The sequence below is a fragment of the Triticum dicoccoides genome, chromosome 1A, assembly GCF_002162155.2.
Source record: "Triticum dicoccoides isolate Atlit2015 ecotype Zavitan chromosome 1A, WEW_v2.0, whole genome shotgun sequence".
NCBI classification, from domain to species: domain Eukaryota; kingdom Viridiplantae; phylum Streptophyta; class Magnoliopsida; order Poales; family Poaceae; genus Triticum; species Triticum dicoccoides.
The window spans coordinates 10,275,472-10,287,561 of NC_041380.1; the positions used below are offsets into that span (position 1 = coordinate 10,275,472).

Below are 12,090 nucleotides of genomic sequence, written 5' to 3' on the forward strand. Positions count from 1 at the left end.
GGACCCAAAACGTTAATCTCTTCGCATAGGTGAACTAGTACGTGCGTCATGATGTTGAAGAAGGATGGTGGGAACACCAACTCGAAACTAATAAGACATTGCACCAAATCATTCTCTAACCTTGGTATGATTTCTAGATCGATTACCTTCTGAGAGATTGCATTGAGAAATGCACATAGCTTCACAATGGCTAATCGAACTTTTTCCGGTAGAAGCCCCGTCAATGCAACCGGAAACAGTTGCGTCATAATCATGTGGCAGTCATGAAACTTTAGGTTCTGGAACTTTTTCTCTGCCATGTTTATTATTCCCTTTATATTCGATGAGAAGCCAGACGGTACCTTAATCCTGAGCAGGCATTCAAAGAAGATTTCCTTCTCTTCTTTGGTAAGAGCATAGCTTGCATGACCCTGATGTATGCTGTCTTTTCCGTGCATACGTTGCTGGTCCTCCCGTGGCTCAGGTGTATCTTTTGTCTTCCCATACACGCCCAAGAAGCCAAGAAGGGTCACACAAAGATTCTTCGTCACGTGCATCACGTCGATTGCGGAGCGGACCTCTAGGTCTTTCCAATAGGGCAGGTCCCAAAATATAGATTTCTTCTTCCACATGGGTGCGCGTCCGTCAGCGTCATTCAGAACAGGTTGTCCACCAGGACCCTTTCCAAAGACCACCTTCAAATCCTTGACCATATCATGTACATCAGCACCAGTACGGTGGCGAGGCTTCGTCCGGTGATCCGCCTCACCTTTGAAATGCTTGTCTTTCTTTCTTACGGGATGCCTGCTCAGAAGAAATCGACGATGTCCCAGGTACACATTCTTCTTACAATTAGCCAAATATATACTGTCAGTATCGTCCAAACAGTGCGTGCATGCGCGGTATCCCTTGTTTGTCTGTCCTGAAAGGTTACTGAGAGCAGGCCAATCATTGATGGTCACGAACAGCAACGCATTTAGGTCAAATTCTTCCCCCATGTGCTCATCCCACGCACGTACACCTGTTCCATTCCACAGTTGTAAGAGTTCTTCAACTAATGGCCTTAGGTATACATCAATGTCGTTGCCGGGTTGCTTAGGGCCTTGGATGAGCACTGGCATCATAATGAACTTCCGCTTCATGCAAAATCAAGGAGGAAGGTTATACAAACATAGTGTCACAGGCGAGGTGCTATGGTTGCTGCTCTGCTCCCCAAAAGGATTAATGCCATCTGCGCTTAGACCAAACCATACGCTCCTTGCGTCATCTGCAAACTCCTTCCCGTACTTTCTTTCGATTTTTCTCCACTGCGACCCGTCAGCGGGTACTCTCAACTTTCCGTCTTTCTTACTGTCTTTTTTGTGCCATCGCATCGCCTTGGCATGCTCTTTGTTTTGGAACAAACGTTTCAACCGTGGTATTATAGGAGCATACCACATCACCTTGGCAGGAATCTTCTTCCTGGGGCGCTCGCCCTCGACATCACCAGGGTCATCGCGGCTGATCTTATAGCGCAATGCACCGCATACCGGGCAAGCGTTCAAATTCTCGTACTCACCACAGTAGAGGATGCAATCATTAGGGCATGCATGTATCTTCTGTACCTCTAATCCTAGAGGGCAGACAGCCTTCTTTGCTTCGTACGTACTCTCGGGCAATTCATTGTCCTTTGGAAGCATATCCTTTATCATTACCAGCAACTTTCCAAATCCCTTGTCAGATACACCATTCTCTGCCTTCCATTGCAGCAATTCCAGTGTGGTGCCTAGCTTTTTCTTGTCACCTACGCAATTCAGGTACAACAATTTTTTGTGATCCTCTAACATGCGCTGCAACTTCTTCTTCTCCAAATCACTTGCGCAGTTTCTCTTTGCATCGGTAATGGCCCGACCTAGATCATCAACGGGCTCATCTGATGCCTCTTCTTCAGCTTCTTCCCTCATTGCCGGCTCAGCTTCTTCCCGCATTACCGGCTTAGCTTCTTCCCCCATTGTTGTATCATCGTATTCAGGGAACCCGTGGCCAGGATAGCTGTCGTCGTCCTCTTGTTATTCATTGTCTTCCATCATAACCCCTCTTTCTCCGTGCTTGGTCCAAACATTATAGTGGGGCACGAAATCGGACATAAACAGGTGGACGTGAATAGTTCTTGACTTAGAGTAATTTAGACCATTCTTATAGACAACACATGAACAAGGCATAAAACCATCCGCCCGCTTGTTTGCCTCAGCCGCAAGCAGAAAAGTTTGCACGCCATTAATGAACTCGGGAGAGCATCGGTCATCGTACATCCATTGTCGGCTCATCTTCAATACACAGCACCAAAAACACCAAATTAATACAAGTTCATACATAAAGTTCATACAACACTTAAATGCAACAAATAAATAACTCTCTAGCTAAAGCATTTAAATGCAACAACAAATGCGATCAAGATCGCAAATAAGGTAACAATTGATCCAACAGCATAATGATACCAAGCCTCACTATCGATGGCATATTTTCTAATCTTTCTAATCTTCAAGCGCATTTTCTCCATCTTGATCTTGTGATCATCGACGACATCGGCAACATGCAACTCCAATTCCATCTTCTCCCCCTCAATTCTTTTCAATTTTTCTTTCAAGTACTCCTTTTCTCTTTCAACTAAATTTAACCTCTCGACAATAGGGTCGGTTGGAACATACCTCCTAGAAAAAATATCTATGTCAACTTCATGGGCATAATTTGTCATAAACACGAAATGCAACTAGTTTTAAAAGAGAATATATATACCACATCCGAATGATAACAAGCACGAGGGCCGACGGGGACGGATATCAAAACCATGGCACTATGTATAACAAACAACGTACGGGTAAGATAATTATACGAGTAACTATATATCCAAATCACACAAACATCAATTTTTGTATAAAATTTCATGAACAAGAGGCTCACCACAAGGTGGTGCCGGCGACGGGGCGGTGCGGGCGATCGACGGTGGTTACGATGGAGATTTAGAAGGCACTAAGTAAACCACACCTACATATGCAAACTAAGTGTTATTTTTGACCTCAAATTGCATATAAATCAAATACTAGCACATATATTTCGTCCCAAATTATTAAACTCACAAATTAATCACTATATAAAGCATTGCAAGAGCTAATCTAGCAATGAGAGAGGAAAGGACAAAGTTGCTAACCTTTGTGATCATTTGAATGGATGGGGGCCTTCAAATCTTGACAAATTTTGGGCAAAATGTGTGATGAGCTCGAGAGGAAGAGGGGAAGAACAGAGAGGAGAGGGGAAAGGGGAAGAACAGAGCGAGTTCGGGTGGACGAAGGGTTTATGTACGACCACCTTTAGCACCGGTTCGTGCCAAGAACCGGTACTAAAGGTGCTGGAGGGGCCCCAGACTCACAACATCCTGCCACAACTCTCATTAGTACCGGTTCGTGGCACGAACCGGTGCTAAAGGTTCGCCACGAACCGGTACTAATGGAAGCGGCCCGGCTAGCCGTTGGAACCGGCACTAATGTACACATTAGTGCCGGCTCAAATTCAAACCGGCACTAATGTGCTTCACGTTTGACCGTTTTTCTACTAGTGATTATATATACAACCATTAAGATTTTTAAAATGACCGTGACAATGCACGTGCATTCTACTAGTATTACAGGCAAGTGAGGCACGTCAACCATCCACATAAGCCATGTTACCCTATGCACCAACCTAATGGTGGGTCCTAACAATAAGGGTTCATATCTAAATCTAAAGTACAGCAAAATTATATTAGCAATTGAAGCTGAGAGGAAGCGGTTACTAAACCTAGGTTGCTTGCTGTCCGGTTCGGACATGGTGTGCATCTAATGACACCATCAATAACATCGGCAACTAGGCGCGTTGCATGTATATATTTTTCTTCTATATATTGTTTTCTAACCATACTAAAAAAGGCAACGTACAACAATTGTTTGGCCACGGTGTGCATGTCAAATGATGTCATGTATGATGTAAGCAACTAGGAACCTCTTTCAAATTTCTTCTAGGAAAATCATATGCCTCGTTTAACCATTACGAGAAATTAGATCTGATGTTGAATTCTAGATTGATATTTTGTCTTATTTTTTGGTTGGGTTATTTTGTTGACTTCAATAGAAAGAACTTTCCAATAAATCGTTTTATACCTATTATGTAGCACTTTTTCCAGAAACATCGTACACTCTAGAGTACATATGTGTAACAAGGCGCTAGCTTTGAAACACTCTGGCAGAAGTCTTTCAAGGCTGATTATGCACCCTGCCCTATGAATTTTCCGCATCAGAATGAACTTTCCTTGCAAATGCACACATTGAGTGGTGCATATGTATCTTTAAGTTTGCAGTGCTTGAGTCGGAGTGGGACAATCGATGCAGACCACATGAACATGCTCCGAAGGGCATGAGTGCCCCAAGAGAATAACAACTTACTCAGTGGGAGGACATAGACGAAACACTACTCGTTGTGCACTCCGAGATTTTTTTTTTTTTTTGAGATTCATTATCACACCTTCAACTTAGGATACGATTATAGTTACAACTGATTTATTGAAGAAAAAAAATGCATATATCGGAATACACAACTTTTAAAAGCATCATATAATTAAAATTATCTCTCAATGATAGTATATAATTAATTTTTTTTTTGAGATTCATTATCACACCTTCAACTTAGGATACGATTATAGTTACAACTGATTTATTGAAGAAAAAAATGCATATATCGGAATACATAACTTTTAAAAGCATCATATAATTAAAATTATCTCTCAATGATAGTATATTTAATAGGTTCCATTTGATGTCGTCTCTTTCAGTCGTTAACTGGACACTTTCGAGTAGCTCCCAAAGATTTATGAACTGATCAATGTCCTCTGAAGACACACTCGTTGCAGTTCGTTCATCTATCTTCAACCAGTGAGTTTTTCCGGCGCGCTAGGCAAAACATCCTTGGGGAACTCCTTTGGCGCCTGACCCAACAACCATTTATCCTTAAAAAAATGAGCTATCAAACCATCACCGATGATAATTGTGGTGGAAGTAGCAAACAGTTGTCTATCAATCATGCCATTCGCTCCACATCCATCTAAGTGATCTTCCGAAACTCCCAATATCCTTTATACCACTCCACCATTTTTTGGGGGGGACACATACAACTTTGCAATTGACCAGGCATTTTCCCCCATTTCCTTTTTCACACGCGTTCCACAAGAAATTCCTTTTGATATAGTTTAGCCACTTCTCAGCCCAGACACTTGCAGCAAAGTTTATCAGAAAATATGTTGCCATGGCAGTGATCACCGAGTTGACTACCAGCAACCTCCCCGGCCTCTTATGGTCAGTTTACCTTTCCAAGGATTTAAACTTGCAGACGCTTTGTCCAGAAGCGGCTGGATTTCCATTCTCCTTAGCTTTCTGATGCTCAGTGATAGCCTCTAGGAACACCTCTAAATTTATTGCATCACATCTGATGGTATATGCAGTGCACTTGTGTATATTGACCTTCAGCCCCGACACCTCTTCAAAACATTGCCTGATATCATTTTATGGCCTTGACCTCTCCTTTTAATGGATTATTACAAAATGGTAGCGTCATCTACATAGAAATTCACTCTAATCTTTGCTGCTTTTGTGGTGGGTCGAGGTAGAATCCACCTCTGTGTTGCTATCTCAAGCATTCTTTACGGTGGCTCCATTGCCAAGGTAAAGAGCATCGGAGATAAGGGGTCCCCTTGCCTCAAGCCTCTATGTGGTGGAAGGGCTTCCTTGGGATTCAGTTCAAAAGGACCCTCAAAGTTGCAGATGCCAAAATTAAGGAGATCAAATCACACTATCTCATGATGAATCTAAAGGCCTTCATTACTTTCAGGAGTATGGCCAGCCAATGGAATCGAAAGCTTTCAAGAATATTGGCTGTTGTTACTTCCTGTGAACCTCTTTAATGCCATTGTTTACATATAAGAAGTTGTCCTGGATGCACCTATTTTTCATGAACGCACTTTGACACAGGGAAATAAGATCTTTTAAGTATGGTGCCAACCTTTTTGCCAAAACTTTGAAAAGAATTTTGCAATGCTGTGCACTAAGCTTATACACATCTAGAATTATGTTCCGACATCCATGAAAAATAATAAAAGATATACATATACTCAACCTGCCGCTAACAAGTCATAAAGTCCATACTCCATACACAGGCACAAACAACAGTACATACTCATTCCGACAAGGCGGCACTATACATATATATATATATATATACACAAGAAAAAGAATAATTAATCGGCCGTACGTAAAATCTGAATCAGTGTGACGTGTCTTTCTTGAGAATCCTGACTCCCTTCCAGCGAGACTCCATGCAGCTCGAGTCGTGGTTCTGTGCGTACACGCCGAACTTGAAGTAGTGCGAGTCGCCCCCGCGGCCGTCGACGTGCAGCCTCTGCTGCCCGTCGATGTACACGGTGAGGGTCGACCCCTCCACGTCGTGGACCACGTTCAGCCGGAACCACCTGTCATAGATGGCATCCTCGACGATCTGCCTGTCGTAGTACCGCAGCGCACCATCGTAGACGTGCAGCATGAGCGTGGTGGCCGTCTCGCCCGCGCCGAACACCTGCATGATGAACACCCCCGTCGTGCCGGAGGGGACGTAACCGTAGCCTTCGAACTGCCACACGCCGGAGCTGTAGTCGTATCCCTGCACGTAGAAGCAATCAGCTGTAAGATCACCGAAATTTTATGAAACCCAAATACATAACTACTAGTACTGATGATAAACTTACTGCCATCCTGATCTCAGTTCTTGGGCTGGTATGGCTCTGCCGGGCATGGGGCTTGTCTGAGGACAGCATCCACAGCTTCCGCACGGTGCCGTCGAAACTGTACCAGGCGCCGCCTCGTCAAACGGCCGCTGCAGCACAAAGTTGCTCTCGCGGAGGCTCACCGCCGTGAATCCATCGGCCGGGTCGGCGGTTTTGGGTGCCCTAGCCCCCCTCGACGCCGCAACGGATGTCGATGACGCCAAGAAGACAAGCAGAGGCACACTAATCCAAGAGAGAGCGTGAGGGGCCATGTGTGTATGCGTGCGTTGCTTCTATCACTGTGTGTGCTTGTGATGGACTGCAAGTCTTCAACCAATCAAGGTCTTTACAGTTGATATAGGGTTACTCTTACTTTGGAGAAACTGTGAGCTTTTCTTGATGGTGACACTTCGAGGATTTACCGGGCCAACTGATTACTAATTAATTATTAGTGTGGACCGTATACGATCCATTTTACTGCGCTATAATTTGAGAGGTGCGCAAGATTGACTGGCCATCTCGGCTTCTTTGCTAATTTGCTTTGCTTTGATTTGTTTTGTTTTAAAGTAAAGCTGGCAATTAAAGTTGTTTTATCTATGATGTGACGGTGTTACAAGTTGTTGGGTGCTCCGCTGTGTGCTCGTTAGTCGTTACAGAGCCTTGGAGTTACACCCCCTGTTTGATCTGATCGCCAATACCAAGAATAAACAATATCAACAAAAATGTTCTCGTGTATCGTGGTTCCGAAGACAATATTTTCTTCGAGCGTGCACAAAAAGTTCTGAGGCAACGATGTACTTATAACTAATAGAAGCCAATTTCTTTAACGTACAAGTGCTTTTCCCTCTAGAGGGCGCTTTTTGCTGACTTATTATGTAGCATCAAGTGGATACAAATATAATAAGTAGTAGACACTTGGCTTCCAAACTAGATCAGGTGGATATATCTGAAGAGCAACTTAATTTGTCAAAAAAATTAAGAGTTTTGCTCGTATTTTTTAATGCAAATTAGTGTGAGGAAAAGTAACTTGTATTTTATCTTATCACGTTGTTTGGATCAAACTAGTGCATGTCCAAAAAACTACGCAAAGCATCTTAAATGACATGCTAGCAATAAGTAGTACATTTTTACCACCAACTATATCTCCCCTGTACAGCACAATAAGGAATATGTTAAAGTGGATTACCTTTCAGTGTTACCTCTTCAATTAATGTTTGTAGGTTTTTCAATATCTGTAATGATTAAAATTTAATTAGAGCATTCGTGGAGTTAAAATATAGAAAACGTGTTTCTCACTATTTTTTGAGAGCATCATTTCTTATTTACAGTGAAAATGAGCGAAACTCTAACCTAAAAAATATTGAAAAGGGAAAATGTTCCTTTTTACGGAAGGAAGAAAGTATTGACATGTCTAGGTCACACAAGCACGCTCTCTCATGTATCGATCCGTTCATGCGATAATCCATTTGATCCAGTATATTAATAAAACAAGAGGCAAGTGAGCCACGCCAATCCTCCACATAAGCTATGTTACCCTATGCATCAACCTAATGGTGGGTCCTAACTATAAGGGTTCATATCTAAATCTAAAATACAGCAAAATTATATTAGCAATTGAAGCTGAGAGGAAGCGGTTACTAAACCTAGGTTGCTTGCTGTCCGGTTCGGACATGGTGTGCATGTAATGACATCGGCAACTAGGCGTGTTGCATGTATATATTTTCCTTCTATATATTTTTTTCTAATCATACTAAAGAAAGGCAGCGTACATCTCTTGTTTGGACACGGTGTTCATGTGAAATGATGCCATGTATGATGTCAGCAACTAGGAACCTCTGTCAAGGTTCTAGGAAAATCATATGCCTAGTTTAACCATTATGTGAAATTAGATCTGATCCTGAATTCTAGATTGATATTTTGTCTTATATTTTGGTTGGGATATTTTGTTGACTTCAATAGAAAGAACTTTCCAATTGATCATTTTATATATTGTTTTCTAACCATACTAAAAAAAGGCAACATACATCTCTTGTTTGGACATGGTGTTCATGTCAAATGATGTCATGCATGATGTCAACAACTAGGAACCTCTTTCAAAGTTCTTCTAGGAAAATCATATGCCTGGTTTAACCATTACGAGAAATTAGATCTGATCCTGAATTCTAGATTGTTATTTTGTCTTATTTTTGGGAAAAACTAACGCCCACATGTGTGGGGTTTGCACATCGCCCACACGCCTCCATCACCATTCATTTTGCCACGTATGAGCAGATGACATCAGCAGAAATTTTTTTGGTTTTCGGTCTAAAAATGGTTTATCTTCTAATTAAAAAGCGAATTAAAAATCCATTTTCACCATTAAATCCGTCTCGACGAGATCTTCAAAACTAGACCACATGTTGATATGTTTCGACGAAATTTTTTTTGCCCAAAAGTTGCCATGATGTTTACACTGTAGTTGCCATAGTGCTTAAACTAAAGTTGTTATGTGGCAATTTTAGTTTGTAGATCATGACAATTTTAGTTTTTTGACGATGGCAATTCCAGTACTTTGACCATGAAAATATTTTTTTGTATGAACCATGGCAATTTTATGTGCATGTATCATGGCAATTTTAATTTATGGTGCACTGCAAGTCTAGTTTCTTAATTCCTCGTTTTATAATATGTTAAAATTTACTTTTAAATATAGAACAAAATAGCTGAAACATATCATGGCAAATTTAGTATAAACATCATGACAATTCATGTGCAATAGACACGGCAACTTTTAACCAAAAAACAAATTCGTCAAAATATATTGATACGAGATCTAGTTTCGAAGATCTCATCGCGAGGGATTTAATGGTGAAAACGAATCTTCAATCGGATTTTTCATTTAAGAGATAAAACATTTTAAAAATAGAAAATTCAAAAAAAAAATCCACATGCATGCATGTGGTGACATGGCGTAGTTTGTGTGCTATAGGGCGTGTGGGCGGGTTTGGCTCCCACTACACGTGTGGGCGTTAGCGTTGTCCTTATTTTTTGGTTGGGATATTTTGTTGACTTCAATAGAAAGAACTTACCAATTAATATTTTTATACCTATTATGTAGCACTTTTTCCAGAAACATCGTACACTCTAAAATACATATGCGTAACGAGACGCTAGCTTTCGAACACTGTGGCAGAAGTCTTTCAAGGCTGCTTATGCACCCTGCCTTTTCTGCATCAGAATGAACTTTCCTTGCAGATGCACACAATGACTGGTGCATATATATCTTTAAGTTTGCAGTGCTAGAGTCAGAGTCGGTCAATCGATGCAGACCACAAGAACATGCTCTGAAGGGCATGAGTAGCCCAAGAGAATAATAACATACTCAATGGAAGGACATGGACAAAGGGATATCCAATATGGCTCCCGAGCTGAGGGCCTGTTTGGTTTCAATAAGTCATCCGACTTATAAGTCAGGTGACTTAAAACTAGTGACTTATAAGTCACGCCTGTTTGGTTGTCACCTGACTTATAAGTCACATGACATACCTTTCCACACCAATCAACATCATGCAGGTGGTGGGACCCACGCAAAAGGGGGTGACTTATAAGTTTTAAGTTGGAGTGGAGCAACTTATGACTTATAAGTTAGGGTGACTTATAAGTCGGATCTGTTTGACAAAATAAGTCACTTTTTTTACTTTTCGACTTATAGGTTGGTGACTTATTTGGAACCAAACAGGCCCTCAGCTGCTTGATGAAGGCAGGAGTATTGTAGTCTGTATACCTCATCATAAATCATGTATATGCTTGTCTCCTTTTCCCACCTGTCAAATCCTGACGATAGGCCCGATGTGTAAACAGTGCATGTCAGTCCATGTTTCCCCTCTCCCACCAATTTTATATTCGGAGTAACATCTCTCCATTTTGCATTGATTGCCTTGACTAGTACGAGCATCTTCTAATTTGAAGATTTTTATGCATCACAACACACTGGCTGCTAACTAGAGTGGCGAGACACACCTGAGAAATTGTTAGTGATTTTTAGATAGTTCACATTAAACAGATGACCGAAAAACTACAAACAAAATATCACACTGCATATATCTTGCCGAATATGATGGTTTACTATGCGCAAAAAAAGAATATAATGTTTTACATACAAAGAGATACTGCACAACCCAACACAGCAGAAAATTTAGTATCAGTTTACACTGCAAAAATGTTACAATTAAGTATTTGTACACCCTAAAAAAAGAACTAATCCTCTTCAAATATAGTATTCCATAGGGAACATAATGAACAAAATGTCACTGTTCCATCACTAAATTGGACAATGAACAAAGACCCTTTTCTTTTTCTGATTTCTGTTCATAGACAAACAAACGGCAAATACAGATTTGCTTCATATCACAATTAGATCCTAATTAGCACTAGATTAACACAGACTATTGTACCATCATCATAAAAAATATTTCACACAATCAAACTTGAAGACCGTCTTGCCACCCAGTCTTTTAATCAATTGTAGAAGACATTGGCATCAACAGAATGCACATCGGATGGATCATGCAGTAAAACACTTTGCACTAAATGACTTGACATAGTTTGTGAACAAAACAAAATGGTTTGGACATCAGAATTTGTTCATACAGCATCTACACGAACCAATTGTCAATATTAAACAAAAAGCTGCACCGTCCACTCCAGCATCACTACTGTTGGCTGTTGCTAATAATAAATTAGCTGATTCAAAACTACAGTATGTGCTAAAAATTGCACATACACTGCACCAAATCAACTGCTTTGAGACGAATTGAAAGGAGATCCGAAACAGAGGAGCATTATCAAGCAAATGAGGAATTGCACGCACGAGTGCTGCATGCGCTGGATACGAAGGGCACGCTGGATCCGCGCTCCCTATCCAGCAGAGTAGAGGGGTACCTGATCCATGCGCTCTATCCGCCGGAGCAGAGGAGGGAGACTACAAATCGGGCACCCCAGCAGCTGCGTCCATGGAAAGCAAGCTTCTCCTCCCTCTTCGGCCGCAACGCTCCGTCACCGCTGGCCACGAGCCTCCTCCTCGGCAGCTAGAACGAATGTCAGCTCGATCCCCATCTGGGCAGGAGTCTATGGAGATGCCAGATCCATGCTCTCTAGCCGCCGGAGAGTATGAACAACCAGAGCATGGTTGGCCGGGCGCCGAGTCCGAGCTGCATGGCCAAAGCCCCAGCCGCCCGTCGGCACGAACTAGAGAGAGAGAGAGGAGAGCTCAGTTGGGGGCAGAAATCGGGAAGAGAGACTAAAGGATAAGC

General features: G+C 41.8%; 1 pseudogene; it reads right to left on the reverse strand.

The window, feature by feature from the left end:
* Positions 1-6,303: 6,303 nt before the first annotated feature.
* Positions 6,304-7,071, reverse strand: LOC119349710 (annotated as a pseudogene).
* Positions 7,072-12,090: the final 5,019 nt, after the last annotated feature.